The 25703-nt window shown below is 38.2% G+C and overlaps 1 pseudogene; it reads right to left on the minus strand.

Annotated features, from left to right (window-relative positions):
- Positions 1-16710: 16710 nt before the first annotated feature.
- Positions 16711-24657, minus strand: LOC149252276 (polyadenylate-binding protein-interacting protein 7-like; annotated as a pseudogene).
- Positions 24658-25703: the final 1046 nt, after the last annotated feature.

Genomic DNA, 25703 nt, shown 5'->3' on the forward strand with positions numbered 1-25703 from the left:
GTTTGAAAATTTATTTTGAAGGAATTCAAGGGGCATAGTAGAGCATTATTATCAGTAACTGATGCCCCGAGGAAAGAAAATGCAAACACCTAGTAAGGAACCTGAAAGCTCTAGCATGACTCATGAAGAAGAGGAAGAAATGCTACATGATATATCAAAATTACAAGAACAAGTGCAACAAATTTCACGCTCACAAAAGTTAACAGAAGCTAAGATAAATGGCGTGGAAGCTAAGATGAATGGCATGGAAGCTAATATGGACAATTTGAAGATAGATTTGAACACAAATTTGAAGACAGGCATGGCAGATTTGAAGACAGATTTGACAAATTTTCTACAAGAAATACTTACTAATGGTGAAAAGGTAGTAAAGGAAACTCATGATGAGAACAAAAGAAATGTTAATCATGATTCCATAGACGCTAATGTTGGATCGAAGAATCACCATATTCCAAAAATCGATATGAGGAAGTTTGATGGCAAGGATCCCGCCACATGGATATTACAGATGGAGCAATTCTTCGATCTCAATAATGTGCAAAACGCACAAAAGGTACGTATGACAACTGTATATTTGGAACCAAATCAGTTTGTATGGTATCAATGGCTTTGTTCTCGTAAACAATTTATCACGGGCAATTTTTACGGAAGAATTGATAGCACATTATGAGGATACATAAAGCAACACTTTTTTTAGCCAATTGATAAGTCTCAAACAAAAGGGTTCAATAATGGAGCACATTGAGGAGTTCCAAAAATTGAACATAAGGGTAAAAGATATTCCAGAGGAGCATAGGATTGATGTGATCATAGGGTCTTTAAAGGATAATATCCAACATGATGTTCGCCTTTGGGAACCTGATTCACTAGAGAAGGCATTCAGGTTAGCAAGAAAAATGGAAAGCAAAATTATGGCAACTAGGAAGCATACCATTCACAACTATAAAGACAGAAGTGTTGTTGCCCCTAGTCTTTCACAACCTACAAGGTTGACACCACAACAATTGGAAGAAAAAGAGCAAAAGGGCTTTGTTACAATTGTGATAGCAAATACACAAAAGGTCATAAGTGTTCTGAGAATAAATTATTCTACATAGATTGTGAAGAGGAAGAAGAAAAGGAGCAAGAAAGGTCAAAAGTAGAGGATATACTCCAGGAACAAAGCCTAGATGAAGAACAAATAAATCCAACCATATCTTGTAATGCATTCGCGGGAATTACCACTCCTCAAACCATCAAGATAGAAGGAAAAATCAAGAAGAAAAAGGTAATAGTGTTGATTGATTCAGGAAGCACCCACAATTTTATTCATTGTAGGGTAGCAAAAGAATTGAATTGCTTCCTATATCCAGCACCAGAGTGTCAAGTGATGATTGCAAATGGAGAACAATAAATTGCTTGGGAAAGTGCCATAATATCAAGCTATCCATGGGAGAATATGTATTGACTAGCCCAATGCTTTCCATTCCAATGGGAGGTGCTGATGTTGTACTAGGAGTCCAATGGCTACAATCCTTGGGTACAATAGCTTTTAATTTTCAAGAACTTTTCATCAAATTTTCTACGAAAGGAAAGGAAGTTGAATTAAGGGGTATTGCAGGGAAACCAGGAAAGATAATCAGCTTTAATGGCATGACAAAGCTTCTAAAAAAGGAGCAAAGAGGTGTAATTGCACAATTATGTTCGCTAGATGTTTCCACATTGGAATCATCTATTTCTCCAGATCTCCAAAAAGTCCTGGACAATCATTCCAAGGTATTTGAGACTCCCAAAGGTCTCCCACCTATGCGTGATCATGATCATGCTATTCATCTTATTCCAGGAAGTGTTCCTCCAAACATCAGGCCGTACAGATATCCATATGTCCAAAAAAGTGAAATTGAACGTATGGTTGCAGAAATGCTAGAGGCTGGTATAATTCAACCGAGTCAAAGTTCTTTCTCAGCTCCAGTAGTATTGGTGCACAAGAAGGATGGATCATGGCGCATGTGTCTGGATTATAGGGAGCTCAACAAGCTCACTATTAAAGATAAGTTCCCCATTCCTGTCATTGATGAATTACTGGATGAATTGCATGGATCAATTTACTTCACCAAGTTGGATCTTTGTTCAGGATATCATCAAATCATAATGAAGATTGAAGACATTCTGAAAACGACATTTAGAACTCATGAGGGTCATTATGAATTTTTGGTCATGCCTTTTGGCCTTACCAATGCACCTTCAACATTTCAAGGTTTGATGAATTCAATTTTCAAACCATTCCTTAGAAAATTTGTGTTAGTATTTTTTGATGATATACTAATCTACAACAAGTCTTGGAAGGATCATGTTGAACATGTTGACAGGGTGCTATTAGCCTCCTGTTGCAATAGGGTATCATTTTTCATGATTGACATTTTTACATGCCAAATATGTCATACTTTGCAAGCTGCAGTGTTCCATATTTCCAGAACAGACCAAAGAAAAAGCCATGAAATGTGCTAGTTCAAAGGCCACTGTTGTGTTCCAGTTTTGGAGAGTTTTAGAGGGAGGTCCAAACAGTCCAATCTTGGTCTCCCTAGGTTTCAATTTCCTGTTGTAGAATATAGAGAATGATATCTGTCCAAACAGTTTAATCTTGGCAGATTTTGTAGATAAGTAGAGAATCAAAGGGACCCAACTGTTTAATCTGGGCCCTGGCAGAAATAAGTGTAGATTTAGATAGGAAATCAGAAAAAAGAAAATAAAAATTGTAAATATGGGTCTGCAAGTCTAAGTGCACCCAAATCAAAAGAAGAAAAAATGTTAGGAAGTAGGCTTGGTAGGTAGCTGTGGTTGTAGAATGGTGATTCATGATCAATTTTTTGTTTCAAAATGTTTATCTTTTCAGATCACAGTGCAGGCAGTTTTGCATTCAGAAGAGCTCAGAGCTGGACATCACTAACTCCCCCTTCTTCTAATTCCCCAAAGTCACTTACTAACTCCGCAAAGAGGTCAAGATCTGCTTGAGCCTCTTAGTCTCATCATACTCCATATCAGTTGCCTTGGTGAAAGATCTGTTTCACTCAAGGATTTCATTTCTCTACAGGTTCTTTTCCCCATATTTAGCTTAAGGTCCCTGACCTTAGTGCCCTCTGTTCATCTCCATATTAACTACTAACTTTATTATATAAACTCCCTATTAGGTTTTCCCATTCCCCTATTAAGGTACACTTATAAAACACCCCTATGTAAATATTCCCTCCCTGGCAATATAGCCATATTTTCATTAGTCCGGGAAAAAATGGTCCATCTGGGGTTGTTTTTAGCCCATCTGAGTCATAGCAGGGATTAATCTGACACCTCGTAAGATTAATAACCTCTTCCCTAACTCTAAAAACCCTCAAAAAACCCACCTTTTATCCCTTTACCCCAAGTTTTGGGCATAAATTGTTAACCCGCGCTCAAAAAACCCATAAACCCGCCATTTCCTAAGTCTAAACCCACAACGTGCTATATTTAAATGGGAATATTCCCACAAATATCCCCGCCCATTAACCCACCGCCGCCTCACGTCTACCGCCAACCGTTGGATCTTCCGCCCCGCAGATCGACGGTGGGCGGGCCGTCCCATCTCCAAAACGCCCGAGCTTTAGCATCCGGGAGATGGGCGGTATTGCCGACGTACCTCCCGCCACGCGTCAAGCGTTGGGCCATGGCGGACCCCTATCCCCCGAAACCACCTTTGTCCATAAGCGGTGCGCCCAAAACCGGAAACCACCCCTGCCTACGTCACCCACCTGCCCAGTGACGTCACCCCACTTCCCAGTCACCATGTCAAGTCATCTGCCCGCGTGGCCTCCTGCCACGTCACTTCCACGTACCCCTGCCACCGTACCTTCCACGTCACCATCCATACATGATGACGTCATGCTGACGTCATCCTGCCACGTCGTCCTGCTGACGTCACCTGTCGTACAATGTCACATCATGCTGACGTCATCAGCACTTTTTTGGCGCGAAGGGCAAAAAATCGCACTTCGGAGCCCCAGAATCAAATTCTGAGGCAGTTTTTGATAATCGCTCATCGCTAGATTTTTTGGGCCTGAATGGGGAATCTTCATGGAATCTTTTCATTCTGCGGCCCCCAGCAAGCCCGAAAGGCGCCGAAACACCCATTTTTCATCGTGAAGCTTGCCGGAAGGAGCAGATAACAATTTTGAAGGAAACAGAGGCCGAGCAGCGGCCATTAATTTGTGAATAAAACCCACGGCATGTCAGAACAACATCAATTTATTGCCAAAGAGTATCAGAGGAAGAAGAAGAGCCAAAGAGTATCAGTCAAGATTTTTTAGGGGATCGAGGCACCTCAACATTGATGAGGCCCCCCAGAAAGTCAAATCAGGAGGCGTAAGCCCATCCTTGCCCTCAAATCACAGTTAAAGCTTTAAATGCATACATACAACGAAGGTGCACAAACCCATACTCATTTATTTCAGAAAACACTGCAGCAAGCCACCAAGGATAGCATCATTTATTCAGTTTTGATACGGCGACCTTGAGCACAGCCCAAGATATTTTTTGCATTTATTTCTGGATAGAATTAGGTTAAGTAGTCATTTTTCTTTATGACCTAATTAGGTCAAGATGTAATAAAGGAACTCTGCAGAGAGTTTTTTTCCCTATATATACCACCCTCTGTATAGTTTTAAGGGTTGGTCAATTGAGAATTTCACTAGAGACTCGTTGTGTATACCTAAGTTTTTCCATAATCAAAGATTGTTGAAAGCTTGGAGAGCAAACTGTCTGTTGTGAATGAATGTTTATGGAGATATGAAGATGGAATTCTTGTGCTGTAGCCTGAAGCAATAAGTGCATGTTACCTCTGTTTATTGTTTACCACTATCTATGTAGCAGGAAGAAAGAATAGCCTAGAATTAGTTTAAATACTCTTTATGCTCAATTTATGCTATTTCTTTATGTTTTCTTCTAATTGAATTGGTTATGAATATGAATTCCTTCTGGCTCATGTTTACCCCGATTCACCTGTGTTTTCCAATTATCTAGGGATTCTTAATTGCCTCTCATTACTTAGCATTTCTTTCCATCCCTTCAACCTGAAACATTGTTTCATGCTCAGCTATCTTGCTCCATTTTCCCTCACTGTTATTAAGGAAAAGCACCAGCAGTTTTTCTCCTCGACTCCACGCCCAATGGTTCGAAACCCTTAGACTATGCTCTGCCTCTCTATCTGAAAAATCAATTTTCCCACCAAAAACAAAACAAAAACCCTCTGAACTCGAGACCTAGCCTAAAATCCTTTTCAAACAAAGCTAAATCATAAAGAGAGAGCCCTCTCTGATTACAGGTTGGCTAGAACCTGCAGTCCAAAGTTGGTTTGTGGTTACCTCGACCGTATCCTTTTCCGGAGCTTAAGGACAACTTGAGTGATAACATAATCGCTGGCGACTCTGCTGGGGACTTTCCTCAGATAATTTCAGATAGGTTCACGAAGAAGGTAAGAAAGCTCCACTGAGAGAACCAGACCTTCAGAATTGTTTTTTCAAGCCTAGTTTTGATCTTTGATGGTGGACAGAGATCAGGCACTCCAAAGTTGATCATCCACCTGGCGGCTTCACATCATCCTCATAATAAAGACTCCACTGGAGAGATGAACCCAAAAGAAGTTTATGAGCAGATTAGGCTTTTGACCTAGATTATTATCCAAGAGGTCATGTTCTTTCTCCTCCATAAAATTTTGCTGTACATATTTTTCGAACTTGACTTTTACGTTTTTCCCGTAGAAAATGTTGAAGAAAGCCCTCCTTGCACATTAGAACAACAACCTCCAAATGCTGTTGATGCTCACCTTATAGTAAATGGGGACACTGCTGTCAGATCAAATCATCCCATCCCTATTCACGCCGAACCCAATCATTTAGCCCCTGTACACAATCCCTTGCCTCGTAAGGTTCCTGATAGATATAAGCCACTCATTTTGCCTCCCGTGCTTAAACCTTTGCCCAAAAATCATCCCATGTGTCTCCCAAGATTTGATGGAGAGAAAGGAGTGACTGCCCAAAAGCACATTCAGGCTTTTGAAGATTATTTGAACATTTTTGAAGTGGAGGATGAGGATGTTAGTGTTAGGCTGTTTGCCCTTTCTTTACAAAGTGAAGTTAGGACTTGGTTTGAAGCACTGCCTGAGGCAAGCATCTCAAATCTCCAGCAGCTATTCAAACTCTTCCTTGATAGATGGATGATCAAAGTTAATTTCCTCGTGCTCATAGAAGAATATAATCAGTTAAAAAGGATTCCAAATGAATCTGTTCAGCAATTTTCTGACCGTTTCAATCAAGTTTATCATTCTATACCATTGAATATAAGACCCCCCCTGATTTGGCTCTATTGCATTATCCAACAACATTTGATCCAAAAATAGAATTTCATCTAAGAGAAAGGAGCCCCTCTACTATGAAATAGATGCAGAACATGGCAGTAGATGTAGAGGTCAATCTGAAAATTAGGGAGAGGAGGTTGAAAGAAGAAAAAGGGGATGAACTTGATATCTTTGTAAAGAAAGCAGAGGAATTAAAGCAGATGTGCACAATAGAAGTTGAATGTTTAGAGCACCAGAACAGATCTGTTTTGCAAAAGGAAAGTAATGATATTCATGAACAAACCTGCCACAAAACAGATGACATATTCATACCGCCATACATGATGGAGCAGTGTCCTGATATAATGTATGAATATAATATCTTTTCTTCTTTCAACGGTCTGCCCAAATATGATCAGTATGATGATGATTGTGAGCCTAACGACCAAATCAGTCTTGTAGATGAGTTGCACCTTATTTTTGCACAGAGCACAGTTCAAGATTAGCTGCCTAAACACAATGATCAGAATGCCCATCTCAGCTATGAAGAAAAGGAAGAAAACGCAGAGTGTGTTGATTTCAGTCAAGGAACTTTACCTTTCTGTTTTGAATCTTTTCAATTTATTAAAGAGAACTATCATGCAATTAATAAGCAAGTATCAGCAAGGATTAATTTTGACCGTCTGGAGGATGATCAAATCATTGTTCAAAATGTATTGCCTCTAATTTTGCAAACCCAAAGAGCCATCGAATATCAGATTGAGGAAGACTTGGAAGCAGCAGCATATGATCAAATGATCCAAGTGGATCCCCTGCCTCTTTGTTTTCAGCCATCTGAGTTATTTGAAGAAGAAGAAGAGGAGCAGCCTGCGCAAATCAGTCAAGTCCTATTCGAGCCAGATTGTAAATTGCAAGCACCTCTGCAAGTTTTGAATGACCTATCTGCTGGTAGGCAGAATGATGAAAGAGATCAGCGCTTTTCTCCATTAGCAGGCTGCAAAGCTCAAAATCAAGTTGTTGATGATTCCCCAATTTCAAAGCATGATAGCTATCCCAAACTTTTGTACAGTTCTTCAAGTCAGTCCAATAATAAAGTATATATGCTACAAGACCCTTTTGTACAGTTTCTTGTTTCAGCAAAGAAGGTCAGCAACTTCCTGATCTTCTCAAAGATTAATAAAGCCATATCATATTGCAAGATCTCCATTTCAAGTAACAGCAAGCACAAGCAACATGGGCCATTCATGTTTATAATGCTTAAGTGGCTGCATTGGCTATTTCATTTCACCTAACGGCAAAGTAAGTGCTGGTTAGGGTAGGTAGGTAGGATTAATAAGGCAACTAGCCAAGCCAATTTTGCAGAATACAACAACAATTGAATACAAGGCAGTCTGACTTGTTGTTCTTGGATTTTCAAAAGGAAAAGCCATCCCCAAGTGGAGCCACTATTAGCCTCCTATTGCAACAGGGTATCATTTTTCATGATTGACATTTTTACATGCCAAATATGTCATACTTTGCAAGCTGCAGTGTTCCATATTTCTAGAACAGACCAAAGAAAAAGCCATGAAATGTGCTAGTTCAAAGGCCACTGCTGTGTTCCAGTTTTGGAGAGTTTTAGAGGGAGGTCCAAACAGTCTAATCTTGGTCTCCCTAGGTTTCAATTTCCTGTTGTAGAATATAGAGAATGATATCTGTCCAAACAGTTTAATCTTGGCAGATTTTGTAGATAGGTAGAGAATCAAAGGGACCCAACTGTTTAATCTGGGCCCTGACAGAAATAAGTGTAGATTTAGATAGGAAATCAGAAAAAAGAAAATAAAAATTGTAAATATGGGTCTGCAAGTCTAAGTGCACCCAAATCAAAAGAAGAAAAATTTTTAGGAAGTAGGCTGGGTAGGTAGCTGTGGTTGTAGAATGGTGATTCATGATCAATTTTGTGTTTCAAAATGTTTATCTTTTTAGATCACAGTGCAGGAAGTTTTGCATTCAGAAGAGCTCAGAGCTGGACATCACTAACTCCCCCTTCTTCTAATTCCCCAAAGTCACTTACTAACTCCCCAAAGAGGTCAAGATCTGCTTGAGCCTCTTAGTCTCATCATACTCCATAACAGTTGCCTTGGTGAAAGATCTATTTCATTCAAGGATTTCATTTCTCTACAGGCTCTTTTCCCAAAATTTAGCCTAAGGTCCCTGACCTTAGCGCCCTCTGTTCATCTCCATATTAACTACTAACTTTATTATATAAACTCCCTATCAATTTTTCCCATTCCCCTATTAAACTATACTTATAAAACACCCCTATGTAAAATTCCCTCCCTAGCAATATAGCCATATTTTCATAAGTCTGGGAAAAAATGGTCCATCTGGGGCTATTTTTAGCCCATCCGAGTAAAAGCAGGGATCAATCTGACACCTGGTCAGATTAATAACCTCTTCCCTAACTCTAAAAACCCTCAAAAAACCCACTTTTTATCCCTTTACCCCAAGTTTCTGGCATAAATTGTTAACCCGCGCTCAAAAAACCCAAAAACCCGCCATTTCCTAAGTCTAAACCCACCGCGCGCTATATTTAAATGGGAATATTCCCACAAATATCCCTGCCCATTAACCTGCCGCCACCTCACGTCTACTGCCAACCGTTGGATCTTCCGCCCCGCAGATCGACGGTGGGCGGCCGTCCCATCTCGAAAACGCCCGAGCTTTAGCGTCCAGGAGATGGGCGGTATTGCCGCCGTACCTCCTGCCACGCGTCAAGCGTTGGGCTGTGGCGGACCCCTCTCCCCCGAAACCACCTTTGTCCATAAGCGGTGTGCCCAAAATCGGAAACTGCCCCTGCCTGCGTCACCCGCCTGCCCAGTGACGTCACCCCCCTGCTCAGTCACCATGTCGAGTCATCTGCCCGCGTGGCCTCCTGCCACGTCACTGACACATACCCCTGCCACCGTACCTGCCACGTCACCATCCGTACATGATGAAGTCATGCTGACATCATCCCGCCACGTCGTCCTGCTGACATCATGCTAACGTCACCTACCGTACAATGTCACATAATGCTGACGTCATCAGCACTTTTTTGGCGCGAAGGGCAAAAAATCGCACTTCGGATCCCCGGAATAAGATTCTGAGGCAGTTTTTAGGCGCAAATCGCTCATCGCTAGATTTTTTGGGCCTGAATGGGGAATCTTCAGGGAATCTTTTCATTCTGCGGCCCCCAGCAAGCCCGAAAGGTGCCGAAAGACCCATTTTTCTTCGCGAAGCTTGCCGGAAGGAGCAGATAATAGTTTTGAAGGAAACAGAGGCCGAGCAGCGACCATTAATTTGTTAATAAAACCCACGGCACATCAGAACAACATCAATTTATTTACAAAGAGTATCAGAGGAATAAGAAGAGCCAAAGAGTATCAGTCAAGATTTTTTAGGGGCTCGAGGCACCTGAACATTGATGAGGCCCCCTAGAAAGTCAAATCAGGAGGCGTAAGCCCATCCTTGCCCTCAAATCACAGTTAAAGCTTTAAATGCATACAGACAGCGAAGGTGCAAAAACCCATACTCATTTATTTCAAAAAACACTGTAGCAAGCCACCAAGGACAGCATCATTTATTCAGTTTTGATACGGCGACCCTGAGCACAACCCGAGATATTTTTTGCATTTATTTCTGGATAGAATTAGGTTAAGTAGTCATTTTTCTTTATGAACTAATTAGGTCAAGATGTAATAAAGGAACTCTGCAGAGAGTTTTTGCCCTATATATACCACCCTCTGTATAGTTTTAAGGGTTGGTCAATTGAGAATTTCACTAGAGACTCGTTGTGTATACCTAAGTTTTTCCATAATCAAAGATTGCCAAAAGCTTGGAGAGCAAACTGTCTGTTGTGAATGAATGTTTATGGAGATATGAAGATGGAATTCTTGTGCTGCAGCCTGAAGCAATAAGTGCATCTTACCTCTGTTTATTGTTTACCACTATCTAAGTAGCAGGAAGAAAGAATAGCCTAGAATTAGTTTAAATACTCTCTATGCTCAATTTCTGCTATTTCTTTATCTTTTCTTCTGATTGAATTAGTTATGAATATGAATTCCTTATGGCTCATGTTTACCCCGATTCACCAGTGTTTGCCAATTATCTAGGGATTCTTAACTGCCCCTAGGTAGCGCCATGTTATCTTCCCCTGTTAAGCATAATTGAGAGATTCTTAATTGCCTCTCATTACTTAGCATTTCTTTCCATCCGTTCAATGCTCAGCTATCTTGCTCCATTTTCCCTCACTGTTATTAAGGAAAAGCACCAGCAGTTTTTCTCCTCTACTCCATGCCCAATGGTTCGAAACCCTTAGACTATGCTCTGCCTCTCTATCTGAAAAATAAATTTTCCCACCAAAAACAAAACAAAAACCCTCTGAACTCGAGACCTAGCCTAAAATCCTTTTCAAAAAAAGCTAAATCATAAAGAGAGAGCCCTCTCTGATTGCAGGTTGGCTAGAACCTGCAGTCCAAAGTTGGTTTGTGGTTACCTCGGCCGTATCCTTTTCCGGAGCTTAAGGACAACCTGAGGGATAACAGGTGCTACAACTATTGGAGGAGAAACAATTATATGCAAAACGATCCAAATGTTTCTTTGGAGTCCAGGAGGTGGAATATTTGGGTCATATTGTATCTCATGAAGGAGTTAAGGTAGACCCTAGCAAAATTAAAGCCATTAAGGAATGGAAAATCCCCACATCCATAAAGCATCTGCGAGGATTTCTTAGGTTGACAGGGTAATATCGCAAGTTTGTTAAGAATTATGGGAGAATAGCAGCACCTCTAACAACATTATTGAAGAAAGATTCATTTTCATGGACTCCGGAAGCAACAAAGGCCTTTGAACATCTTAAAGAGGCAATGTGCCAAGCACCGGTCTTAGCTACACCGGACTTCACAAAAACCTTTATTGTGGAATGTGATGCTTCAGGAAATGGAATTGGTGTTTTTCTAATGCAAGATGAAAGACCCATTGCTTTTGAAAGTCGTCCAATCAAGGGAAAGTTTTTAAGCAAAGCTATTTATGAGAAGGAAATGTTGGCAATACTCCATGCACTTAAGAAATGGCGACCCTACCTAATGGGAAGACACTTCAAGGTAAAAATGGATCATGATAGCCTTAAATACTTTTTCGAACAAAGATTATCCTCTGAAGAGCAACAAAAGTGGGTCACAAAGATGTTGGGTTATGACTTTGAAATCATCTACAAAAAGGGAAGCAAAATGTGGTGGCAGATGCACTCTCAAGAAAGGATGAGGATGTGGAAGCATTGTTGTGTGCCATTTCTATTATCCAACCAGATTGGATAAATGAAGCAAGGGAGGATTGGAAGAATGACGAAGAAGTGTGGGCACTTATTCGAAAGCTACAACAAGATTCCAGTACTTCTGATACATTTAGATGGCAAAATGATTCGTTATGGTACAAAGATCGCTTATACCTCTGTAAGAATTCCCAGCTAAAACAAAATATTCTTATGGAATTGCACACTTCTCCCTTAGGAGGGCACTCAGGATTTTTAAAAACTTACCACAGGGTTAAGAAGGAATTTTTTTGGGATGGCCTTAAATCAGATATTCAAAAGTTTGTGGCGGAATGTTTGGTTTGCCAACAAAATAAAGTTGAAACAATTAAGACACCGGGTCTATTACAACCTTTATCCATTCCAAGCCAACGTTGGGAGGAGGTTTCAATGGATTTTATCACAGGTTTACCCAAGTCTGAGGGAAAGAGTGTCATCATGGTGGTAGTTGACAGACTTACCAAGTATGCACACTTCTGTGCATTATCACATCCATTTAAAGCCAGTACAGTTTCTACTGTATTTATGGAAACAGTTCAAAAGCTACATGGAAACCCAAAGATTATTGTAAGTGACAGAGATCCCATTTTCACTGGAAATTTTTGTACAGAATTATTTTCTTGTCTTGGTACTCAGTTAGCTCATAGCTCATCTTATCATCCTCAATCTGATGGGCAAACTGAGATAGTAAACAAATGTTTGGAAGGATATCTTCGTTGCTTTGTATCTGATAAACAGACACAATGGGTCAAATGGTTGCCTCTAGCTGAATGGTGGTATAACACTTCCTTCCATACAGCAACAAAAATGACCCCATTTATGGCACATTATGGGTATCAACCACCATCCATCACATCATATTTAAGAGAAAATTCTAAGGTTCAGGCAGTGGAACATCACATCGAACATCAACAACAAGTCCTCCAACTCTTAAAGGATAACCTCGTGTTGGCACAAAATAGAATGAAACAACAGGCAGATCAACATCGCAGTGAAAGAAGTTTTGATGTAGGTGATTGGGTATTCCTACGGCTACAACCATATAAGCAAATGTCCCTAAAGCAAGCTAAGAAGGATAATAAATTATCACCAAAGTATTATGGTCCGTACAAGTTGTTGCAAAAGATTGGTACTATGGCATACAAATTGGAGCTTCCTGCAGCTTCTCGATTGCACCCAGTTTTCCATGTTTCATGTTTAAAGAAGGTTATAGGCGACAAGCTCCCAATTCAAACAATATTGCCAGAACTTGACGAGGAAGGAAAAACTATATTGGAACCGGAAGTAGTCACAGAAACAAGAACTCGACAGCTACGAAATCGATCAATTTCAGAGTATCTTATCAAGCGGAAGAACTTATCCGCTGAAGATTCCACATGGGAGGATGAGAATTTTATGCAGAAGTATCTAGAACTACTCAAGCGTTGAGGACAACACTTTTTTGAAGGAGAGGGGCATGTTGGGTCCCTATAATACTAGTGATTACCCCATTACTATTGTAGTTATACCCCTTATTTATATTGTTGTGGCCCTATTACCCCCATATTGTTATTTCTGTGCCCCATAGAATCCCTCTATTGTTATTTTTGTGCTTTTATATTATTATTGTTAGGTCGGCTGGATTATATTGTGACTCCTTAGACTCCTATATATAGAAAGGAGGTTTTGTCATTTGTATCATCGAATAATTGTTCATTTATGTAATGTAAAGGAGGTTGCCCCCTCGAAGAGGCTGAATTCTAAGGCGTTGATCTATCTTTTCTATCTTTTCTTGAGCTGGTTTCATAACATTGGATTACTCTCTTGGGAGGAAATCCTTTCGGTTCCTGAAAAACCTCATCGTATTGGTTAACAACATCAAGCAATTCAAATTTCAATCTTGAGTCACAACCATGAAAAGCTTCATTAGCAATATCATTCTTGGATTTTATCATTAGAAGCACAAAATTCTTGCTAGAATTCACTAGTCTTTTCATCTGCCCCGCATTTACAAGTGAAGGATTTAGTTTCTTGATATGGTCTCTTACAATGTATTCTACCCCATATTTGAACAAGTGGTATTTTTTTTCATGTCTATGGAATATAGCTTTATTGTCATAGAGATACAGGCTGCCCAAAACTATACCACATATGTCTAATGACACAACATCAAGTTCCACTTCATCTATGAAATATGCAGTAATGGCGAATTTATATCTACACTTTCTCGTTACTTGCAATTATGCATTGTCACACACCCATCCTAATGGATATGGCTTATGATGTGGAATGGTTTCCATGTTTAAACTTTTGACAATGTTTTCAGAGATGAGATTGGCTTGAGCGCCACTATAAAAAGAGTATCAATTTTTGCTATTTTTGAGATTACCCTTATGTGAAAAAAATTATCCTCTTATTTTCATTTGGAGTTTCATTGTGTAAATTTGAAGTACTAGTGCAAGAAATGGATTCTTTTCCTTTCAAACCTATGGATGTAATTTTGTTTTCATCACCTGAATCGGATCCCAAACCTAGTTGAGTGGTTGTAACTGTCCTTTGTTTTCCCTTGTTGTTGAATCTCTTAGGCCTCATCTCTGTGTGAAGCTTCAAACAATGAGCTTCGTCGTGACGCTCTTTGGAACAATTCCTGTATGTTATTTTCCTCCTTCCTCCTTTATGGATGCATTTTTCTTTCCTTTCCCTTTGAAACCCTTTTCTTTTCCTTTACCCTTAAATAGATTTTTACTACTCTTTTCTGGAGTATTTTCCCCTCTTGCCTCAATATGAGTGGCTTGCACACAAACCTCATCTAAACTATTGATATTAAACATAAGGATAATATGCCTAAGGTAACTGTGTAAACCCCCTATATACTTCAACAAAGTGTCTTGTGATTGCAAATCTACACCTAACATTAGATACCTTATTCTAAATTCTTTGGTGTAATCTTGCACATTTTGACCTTTAAGTTGTCTAAAATTTTTCCAATTCATGATGGATTTTTGCATATATGCTATAGGATAAAATTTTCTTTTAATTGTAGCAATGAAATCAAACCAAGAAATTCAGAGCTTACCATGATTTTTAATTTCTTCTTGTGTCTTGGCTTACAACCATATCAATGTTGCACCATCGAGTCTCAAGGAAGCTAGTTGAATATTTATATCATCATATTGAAGGTTTTGAATTCTAGAATAAACCTCCAATTCATGAACCCAATTGTCGAGATTCTCTGCAATCAATTGACCATTATACATGAGCAGTTCAACTTTAACATCAAGACAGGGGTGTTTTACCAATTCATTTTGAGGTATGTTTATGAGTATGAGTAAGGGTTGTATTAGTGGAAGAGGATGAAGATGCCTATGAAGTTGAAGATGAAGATGATGGTGGATATGGTGGAGGTTTACCTCCATTTTCATTACGTTTTCCTTTTGGAGGATTGGATCTTTCACCCTGCAGTCTTGTATTCCTCTCTTCATAAAGAACTTTCACCATCTCTATCATGTCAAAGAAAACCTTCCTAAAAACCTTCTCATCCTTTGTCATATTTACATGCTCTCCTTCATGTGGCATGCTTACTGAAGCTTCAACTGCAATTTGAGGTAGAACTGGTGGTGGAGATTGTGGCAATCTTACACTCCTTCTCCTTGACCCAACTTCAAGACCTTTAATTAGCTTTCCTTCTCCTCTCTTAAGTTTCAACCTTGTAAGCATCACATTCACTTGGAAATAGTTAAATCCTTCTGGCACAAATAAATCGAAGAGCTCTTATGCCAAACTTGATCTGAATGGGGAAATTGGTTTTGTTGTGCTAAATTCCTCTTCAGAATATGTAAAAGTGCTTAAGGATTCATGAGGCTAATTGCAAGTTTTAACATGAGTTTTTCAATTTTTTTAATGCAAATTTCATGTACAAATTAACATAAACAAATTACTGAACATAAGCATATAATAGACATGAACATCACCAAAACAATATCACAATAGCACATGATGAAGGAGTTCACCCCGCCTGGGTTATGTCTCCTTCGTCCAACTTCCAATGGCTTGGCCCTCTTTTTATCCTCAAAAGTGTGAATACATCAATTTACAATGCTCAAACATCTCTGAAACCTGCTCCAATGGATCCAAAATGCCCAAAAATGCTTGTCTAACCTCTTTTTGCTCGTGATTTGGTAAAAAATTGAAGAAGTTACGGCTTCCCCAAGTCTTTATGCTAATTGCACCTCAATTTCCCTAAAATAGGGCACCATCCTACAAACTCGCCTCTAACTCCACTAACTGAGCACTAGTTTCACCTAATTTCGAGTGAATTTGTCGGAGAGATTAAATATCCAATGAGGCCTTAATCCTAAAAATTAGGCCACATGGGGGGCCATGTGCTTGGGGCTAAGGCCAGTGCCCTTATGCCACCATCTAGGGCCCCACTCCTCTTTACTTGTGGTCATGTTGAATGCATGCGCCCAAGGTCTGCCCCCCAGTGGGCTAGCCCCTTTCCTGGATGGCGCCAAAATTTAATTTTAAATATAACTCGCATGCCATTATATAACAAGCAACAACGTTTGGAGCATTTGTTAGACTTAGCACTTGGATTTTGGAGTTCGCAGGTTCGACCTCGACTATTGTTGCCTAGACCTTAACCCAATTTTGGTGGCCCTCGGGCTACCACGTGGTGTCCCCTGGTTGGGCCACGTGGGAGCATGTGGCTGGCCACCAACCAACCAATGAAATTCGTCCAAAACTCCACCAATGAAATTGTGCCACTTGGCACCATCCAATTCGCTAGAGGAAATAGTCACCCTGCCATGTAGCCATGCCCAGTCAGTGCCATGTCAACAGTAAGGATTGTTGACTGGTCTACCTGCATTTTTTTTTAATACGCCTCTTTAGGAAAACGAAGAGAAAATGTTTCTCTGAGAATACAGAGTTTGTTTCACATGAAACGAGTTGTGCCAAATTTAGGATGACGAGCACTATGCAGTCGTTCATGTTCCACACCGATCTAACAAATTTGAATTTTGAGCAAATTTTTGAGCACCTGATAAAATAGTCCTATAAGTTAAGTTAATTCTTCAACCAATGTGTCTTTCTCCTCTACGCTGATGAGGATGTGAATTAGTTGTATGACAACTACTTCTCTAGTTTCAAGCCAATGCTGTTGATTCTAGTGAGTACTAGTATAGCTCTGTAGCCTATCTCCATTTATCACTCTCCTATTCACTGCAAAGGAACCTCATGAAACTTGAGAATTTATACTAGACCCAAGATTGATATCCATAGCACCAATTCTCTTGTATTTTCACTGACCAAAATCAAATGCACTTTTCCTGACAACAATAGCGAAGTCAATGGTAGATCTAGAACCACCCGAATTATCGTGTCCACCAAAGAATAGTTTATATGCCTCCTCCATCCTAAATGTGTTCACCTCCTATTAGACTTCACTATCTCTATATTGTGACAGACCATCTAAAATTTCTAAACTCAATGTAGGAAAATCCATGCTAGTAAGGTTTGGAGCAGACTTTGTCCTTGTATGAAAGGATTATTGTGAATCAGCATCATCTTCAATTTACACTCACAAAGGTGTTAACAGTATCATGCCAATTAATATTCATCTTATCAAACTAATGTGTGAGCTAATTAACAAACTCATAATTGATTCTGATACATAAAAATCGCGTCAGAAATAGAAAAATTATAAAAATATAAAAAAGAAAAGGATAAAGTGTTAATTCTCAATAATATCATCCATGATACAACAACACTACACGTAAGAAAAAAGAAATAAAGGAAAGATTGGAGATAATTTATTCATATTAAAAGGGCATCAGACAATCCATCCACACAATGATCTTGAAAGAAAAATTATTGGAAATTCAATTGATATGAAATAATTCAATGGAAAACACACTTTAGTAATTGACAATATCATGTATGTCATTACCTCAAGTTGATAGCATCTCCATTGTCAAGATTAAATCACCTCCTCTTCCATAGTATATGTCTGCCAGACTCTTAGCTGCAAAATTTGGGAATTCTTTAGCAAGAAGCTCCATGGGATTAATATCCCTATTGTCTAAAAGTGTTTTTTCTCCTACGAATTCATTCAAAACCCCAACATGACATTCACCAACACTAAAATATCCATCTCTGTTTTTCACCAAGTGTTGATCATGACCCATAATATGTCACTCCAATCCATTAGAATCATATAGAGGTTCCATTCAACTACCTGATCTTCCTTCGACATCCCAAGGAAATGCAAATTCAGACTTGCTATTGTGAAAACTGACATCAACACTTTGACACATCTTTTCAAAAGCTATTTTCCCACTTTCCATTATAGCCTGAGACTTGAAAGCGCACGGATAATCATGACTAGTCAAACTTCCTGATAAAAAACCCTCATGCTCTTACAAAGCATCCTGTTCAAAATCTGTTGTAATGTAATTAGGAAGCCTAAAATTCCAATATTGCTTGTTCTCAACATTAGAGGTGCTAGAGGTTGTTGACTTGGTTGTATTTAAGACATATTTACCACAAATCACTATATCTTCCAACTTTAATACATCTCTGTTGTTTGCACTGCAAGGTGCTACTCTAAGTGCTGAGGGAACAAATTTTGCTACCTTTGGATTTAAGTTGGATTGCATAGTAGTTCACTCTCCTTTTATGGATGAGTTTATGCATTTTTGTATGATAGAGACTTGTGAGAATGATCACATGGAGAGACCCCTTGCTTGAAAATTATTATGACCTAATCTTAACTTGGAAAATGAGTGATGAGAATTCAATCTGGTTCTAGAAGACAATTGAAAGATATCAATAGTAGGTACTAGGTAGCAAAAGCTAGCTCAAAAGGAACCAAAAGTTCAATCAAATAAATGTTTTGATCAACATTAAATCTAAAACTCTGAATAGATGTTAAGTGTAGTACAAGTCAAAAAAGGAAAATATTTCCAACAGATTGTCTTACATTCAAAACTCAGAAGGGGACAAAACAAATATCTCCTTGAGTACATATTACAATTCACTTCAATATGAAAAATGTCATAAGTGTAGCTCATAACCAAACTCAAATAAAATAAGAACTCATAAAAAATTGATAATATATATTTGTACCAGACAAAACATCCACACAACCTACATATGACCACATATCCTATCTTTATTTCAATTTCCAACTCATCAAGAATGCCTAAGTTAAATACATTCTTATTTCAGGACATACCAGAATGGAACTCCCACTAACAATAAGGTGAGAATCAGATATAGATAATACATTTGACTGCAGTAGGTATAGTAATGGAAAAATAATATAGCCAAAGTGTATTTTCATAATTCTAAGTTGTGAAATGCTCAAGTATTGATATCAAAGAAAAAAAAAAATAGTTTTGCAAAATATAGACGATGAAGATTTAAAATATTATAAATAGAAGTAGTGACAAAGAAAAAAACAAAATTAAACCTTTAAAAATGACAATTTACAACATAGAAACAATCTAAAGTGACCAAAACGATCATGAAAAAGAGGGAATTGAAACATCCCAAATCTGAAGAAATATAACATATAAAAAAATATTATATCTCATGTGCGATGACATGAGGACTTATGAGAAAAAAATGGTATTTCTGAAAATGAATTATATCATAAATATGAAATAAAATATTAGTTAGTGATTGGTCAACCCAATTGATTAGCTCTGGACAACATATGGTAAAACATCCTACTTCCTGTACATAAGCCTCTCAAAAAGAAAAATATAGCATATAATTTAAAGGATAAAAAATTCATCCACCGCGTATCATGCTATCCCAAAACATTTGAGTAGCTAATGGTACATTTTAGTTCTCTTTACTATTTTAGAATCACATTCATTTTGATTTCTCTACACTCAACATTGTTTTGAGAACCACATTGGCTAGCACTATGGGAACGACCTCCATGGTTTTGTTTTAGTCTACCATTTTACGTCCAAATAAATTAGAAGAAATGAAAATGGAACTTCTCAGATCGTAGTCTAACTTGCACAATATCATTTATAAAGAATAGAAGAAAATTTAGAATAATGATTCATAAAGGATGTGTGATATATGGGGCTATGGCTTATAAATTGAGCAAAAAATAGAGATGTATTAAAAAACAAATGAGAATGTAATATTTTATGCTTGGAAACTTTGGGAATGCAATGAAAGCCAATGGATGTGTGTCTAACACACAAGCCAAAGGAAAGGCTAACAAGGGGAATTGCTTCAAGAAAATTATATTTGACATCAAGCATTAACTACGGGTAAAATCCTAAAAAGATTATTGAATAACTTAAGTTAAAAAATGTCCTCACAACCTATCTAGGTCCAATAATAGTAAATGATCCCATAGCTTGGATTTTTAACCTAATCCTAACTATCTAGCAAACTCGTTTCATTGATTGATCATAAAACATCTCTTTCATACTGGGATGGATAGCACCTCTGGGAGTAATGAACAACAACACAGTAGCATACTGAGGTGCTATGTTTACAAAGACACTCCTATTTTTCTCAATATCTTATTTGTTCCCACAAGTAAATCATCAATGAAAATATTTTAATGATCTAGATCAACAACCTATATCTACAAAAGATATAAATTACTACAAGGTACATCATATTTCAAAAAAATAGTTTGTTTTACAATTCTCTCTCATTAAATCATACTTATATTAAAAATACACGTTAATTCTACATATCCAAATATGAGGTGTTAATATTCTAGAACCCAAAAGAGAGGTCCATCTTCAAGAAAAATAATTGATCATATAAAAGGCTATAGGATTTTAGAACCTTGCAAAATAAGGTTGTTGTGAGAAAGTATATGAGGTTCAATCATAATTAAAACCTTGATAAGGTATCATATGGTTGGCTTCACACTAGAAAATCAATTGATTTCTGAATAGGAAGTGTAGAATGTTGGGCACCCATTATATAATGATCCGCACATAACCCAGAAGGGAGATAATGCCAATATCACAAGAATGGATGTTGATGAGGTTTTTAGTTTAGATGTTCAAGTAGGGAGGAAAAGGATTGAAGACATGAAAAAGGAGTTACCATAGAACAATAATGGAAAATAAGGTGAAATGATAGATATAAAAGGTGAGCAAAATATATTCAACAATTTTTGTATTGGTAATATGGTGATTTGATTAATGCTTCAAATGGTGAAGAAGAAGAGTGTATGAAAGCACTCAGAATTCCTATAGTGAAGTTAGATTTCTATAGTGAAGTTGGATGTATCCAAATCAATGCCAACAATCGCAAAGTAGTATGATTGGTGAATGAATGTGAATGGAGCACACAGTAAACCACATGTAACAACGTTTACAACTATGAATGATACTATTTCCATGTTATGGTAGGTTCCTAAAACCTAGTTTTGAAATATCACATAGATGAGAAAAAGGAAAACTATTCAAAAGGGAAATCAACTTCTTCATCTATGTTATATGGGTTGAAATATTCAACTAACCTCAATCCTCATCCTATTGGTGAGTCAATGGTCAATAAGAAACTTGGAGGCACAATTTTTTCAAAATTCATCCTTGCCAGATATTTTTCACTTCTAGTTGCAAAATGAACACACCTATTAGAAGCATATTTGTCAAAATTTTTAGACTAATATCGACTTGAAGGAGATGTTAGTTAAGACTTAAACTTGTTAGTTCAGCTGCCTTTGAGGTTAGATTGGTCAGTTTTGTTCTAAATTACCAACACATCCATACCTCAAGGAAGGAACATTAAAAATGATACAGATATTAGTAATAAAATCCTTGCTAGAAAATATTTGAAAATTATTAAGGAAAAGATCAGATTTAGATATAATAGATTCCTAAATATTATAAATTTCCAAATCCAAATTGATAAAATTTATCATGCAATTTTTAAATTAAAAGATATGCAAAATTTTGAGACTAGTTAGATACAAAATGGATATCTACTAATTAACAAATGCTTTCAGATACTAAGGAGAAACAACATCACTGGAAACATCCTAATGAGTCAAGGATTGGGGGAGGATTAACAAATATGTCTATTTTTCTTTAAAATTTCAATTGCTCTACTCTGTTTAATTTTTCTTACAACAATTATCCACTTCCTTCATATTAGTTTGAGTACCTAGGGAATACACTACTCGTAAGCTCAAATGTGTGATTTTTAGGCCCTAAGACAGTAAAAATAGTCCTTGAGAAGCGTTCTATACAGAGAACTGAATTGTTAGACCATGCCACTACAACCAATAGAGAATATATAATATAAAAATAATTTCTTAAAAAAAAAACCAATAGAGAACATATTATAGAAAATGCAATGCTATAAAAAAGATACTTCAAGGAAGAAGCTTAGAAAAAATTATGTAAGTTTGGAGTTTGGATTTGCTTTTATTTATGCTAGGATGAAGGTCTTCTATTTTTTTATGAGAAAATTCAAATGATTTTAGATGCTTCTTGATAATTTCCTATTTCCAAGGGTTGAGATGATGAGCTACCATCTTTTAGACATTGGTTGAATTTGAAGCTAAATCAAGAAGGTTGGAAAGACAAGAAAAAAGGAAAGCACCACCCAAAAAAATAGCTCAAATAATTTACTTCCAAGCATTTTCCACATCACTCATGGAATCATCTTAACACAGGAAATAGTGGCAAGGCTTGCAACTCAATGAAGAAAGAAGAATGTAAAGTTGCACACAGGGATTTTCCAAATACAATGAGTATGCAATCAAATTTGACTATAAAATATTCCCTCCACTGAAACATTTGGTAAAGTAATTCCATACCATAACATTTTCACTGACACATAGTAGAGACCCTAAATATTGGCACTAAACAAAAGAAGAGAAAAAATGAATGGCTCTAGAAGTAAGATAGGAAAATGACTTGACAAAAGAATCACCAAAGAAAAACATGGAATTAAACATAGGCGCAACTCTGTCACCGGGATAAGGATGTCATCAAGTAATTGTAAATAAATATGCAAGTTTAACTGTAGGAAAAATTGTCCTATAACAAACCCCTCCTTACCCATTGATAACCAGAGTGTGTGATCACTAAGGTGACTTGACTCCCTAAGAGAGATTATGAGATTGAGGTATTATATCTATATATATATATATATATATATATATATATATATATATATAGATATATATATTGGAATAGTTTCTCTTACACAATGTCAAGAACATTAATTGTGACACTCACAGTAGGAGGGAACTATATATATGACATTGGCCACACACCCTAAGCAACAAGTGTAAATATAATCTTTCTCTACCTAGGTGGGGTGGTTGCACCCTGTTAGCCTCCTATTGCAACAGGGTTTCATTTTTCATGATTGACATTTTTACATACCAAATATGTCATAGTTTCTCTTACATAATGTCAAGAACATTAATTGTGACACTCACAGTAGGAGGGAACTATATATATGACATTGGCCACACACCCTAAGCAACAAGTGTAAATATAATCTTTCTCTACCTAGGTGGGGTGGTTGCACCCTGTTAGCCTCCTGTTGCAACAGGGTTTCATTTTTCATGATTGACATTTTTACATACCAAATATGTCATACTTTGCAGGCTACAGTGTTCCATATTTCCACAAGATGCCGTGAGGAGTGCTACTCCAAATGCACTGTTGTATCCCAATTTGATGTGTTGTTCCAGTTTTGAAGAGTTTTCATTTAAGGGAGGTCCAAACAGTCTAATCTTGGTCTCCCTAGGTTTCAATTTCCTCTTTTAGAATATAGAGAATGTATCTGTCCAAACAGTTTAATCTTGGCAGATTTGTAGATAGGTAGAGAATCAAAGGGACCCAACTTCTTAATCTAGGCCCTGGCAGAAATAAGTGTAGATTTAGATAGGAAATCATTCAAAAGAAAAATTGTAAAACTGGGTCTGCAAGTCTAAGTGCACCCAAACCAAAAAGAAGAAAAAATGTTAGAAAAGTAGGCTGGGTAGGTAGTCTTTTGAGGTTGCAGAATGATTCATGATCAAATTTTCTGTTTCTAAGTGTATATCTTTCCAGATCATAGTTATCAAGCAGTTTTCATCTGGTGGAGCTCAAGCTGGACATCACTAACTTCCCCTTCTTCTAATTCCCCAAGTCACTTACTAAGTTCCCCAAAGAGGTCAAGACCTGCTTGATTCCTCTTAGTTTCATCATTTTACATGTCATTTGTCTTGGTGAAGATATGCTTCACTCCAGGATTCTTTATTTCCCATCTATGAGTCACTCTTCCCTCGAAAATTAGCCTAAGGTCCCCCACCTTAGCGCCTGCTTATCATCTCCATATTAACTACTAACTCTAGTATATAACTCCCTATCAGTTTTCCCCCTTTCCCTACTAAAACTATGTATATAACACTCCCCTATGTAAATATCCCCTCCCTGGCAATATAGCCATATTTCTTCTAAGTCAGGGAAAAGGCAGTCTATCTGGGGCTTTTTTTAGCCCATCCGTGTCATATCAGGAGTTAGATGACACCTGGTCATGCTAACAACCTCTCCCCTAGCCCTAAAACCCTTAAAAAACCCACTTTTTGCTCCCTTACCCTAAGTTTTGTGCATAAAAACATTAACCCGCGCTCATTAAACCCATATAACCCTCAAACTCCGTCGTTCCCTAAGTTTTAACCCACCGCCGTGCATTATTAAAATCGGAATATTTCGTGTATATTCCTGCCCCTTATCCCTCCGCCGCCTCACCTTCGCCGCTAGCCGTCAGATTGCCCGCCCCACAGATCTACGGTGGGCGGGCCTTCCCATCTCCAAGTCACCTGAAGGTTAGCGTCCGGGAGATGGGCAGTATTGCCACTGTACTCCCGCGACGTGTTGCCTTCTGGGCTGTGGTGGAGCCCCCCTGACAAAACCACTCTTCCCCAAAGGCGGTGCGCCCAAAAACCGGAAACGACCTCCTGCCCAGTGACGTCACCCACTTGCGTCACCCCCGTCTGCCCAATCACCATGACACGTCATCCGCCTGCGTGGCCTCTTGCCACTGTACCGTCGAGTCATCCTGCCACATCATCCGCCGTACAAAGTCCCGTCATGCTGACGTCATCAACAATTTTGGTGTGAAGGGCGAAAATCGCACTCTGGAGCCCCAGAATCAGTTTTTGAGGCAGTTTTTGATGCGCAATTTGCGCCTCACTGGATAAAATAAGCCAAAATGGGGAATCTTTTCATCGCGCAGCCCCCAGCAAGCCCGAAAGGTGCCAAATGACCCGTTTCTCTTCGCGAAGCACTCAGAAAGGAGCCGAAGACAGTTTTAAGGAAGACAGAGAGCCGAACAACGACCATTAAATTTTGATTTAACGTATAGCACATCAAAGCAGCAACCCAGTTTACTGCCAAAGAGTATCAGAGGAAGAAGAAGAGCCAAAGAGTATCAGCTAAGATTTTTAGGGGCTCGAAGCACCTGAACAACATTAATGAGTTCCCAGAAAGTCAAATCAAGAGTCATAAGCCCATCCTTACTCTCCAATCACAATTAAAGCTTTAAAAGCAGGCGAACAGCTAAGAAGCAGAAACCCATACACATTTATTTCAGGAAGCACTGCACCAAGCCTCCAAGGACAACATAATTTATTCAGTTTTGATACGGCCGCCCTCAACGCAACCCGAGATATTTTCATGCATTTATTGCTGATAGAATTAGGTCAATTAATCATTTTTATGACCCATTTAGGTCAAGATGTAATAAAAGCAGTTGTAGAGAGTTTTTCCCTATATATACCGCCCTCTACATTGTTTCAATGGTTGGTCAATTGAGAATTTTCACTAGAGACTCGCATTTTATACCTGAATTTTTTTCTATAATCAAAGATTGCTGAAAGTTTGGAGAGAAAACCGTCTGTTGTAAATGAATGTTTGGAAGATCTGAAGATGGAATTCCTGTGCTGCAGCCCGAAGCAATAAGTGCATCTTACCTCTGCTTTATTGTTTACCACTATCTAAATAGCAGGAAGAAAGAATAGCTTAGAATTCGTTTAAATACACTCTATGCTCAATT

The sequence above is a fragment of the Pinus tabuliformis genome, chromosome 7 (genome assembly GCF_031772625.1).
Source record: "Pinus tabuliformis cultivar Carrire ecotype Pingquan chromosome 7, CPIR1, whole genome shotgun sequence".
Taxonomy (NCBI): domain Eukaryota; kingdom Viridiplantae; phylum Streptophyta; class Pinopsida; order Pinales; family Pinaceae; genus Pinus; species Pinus tabuliformis.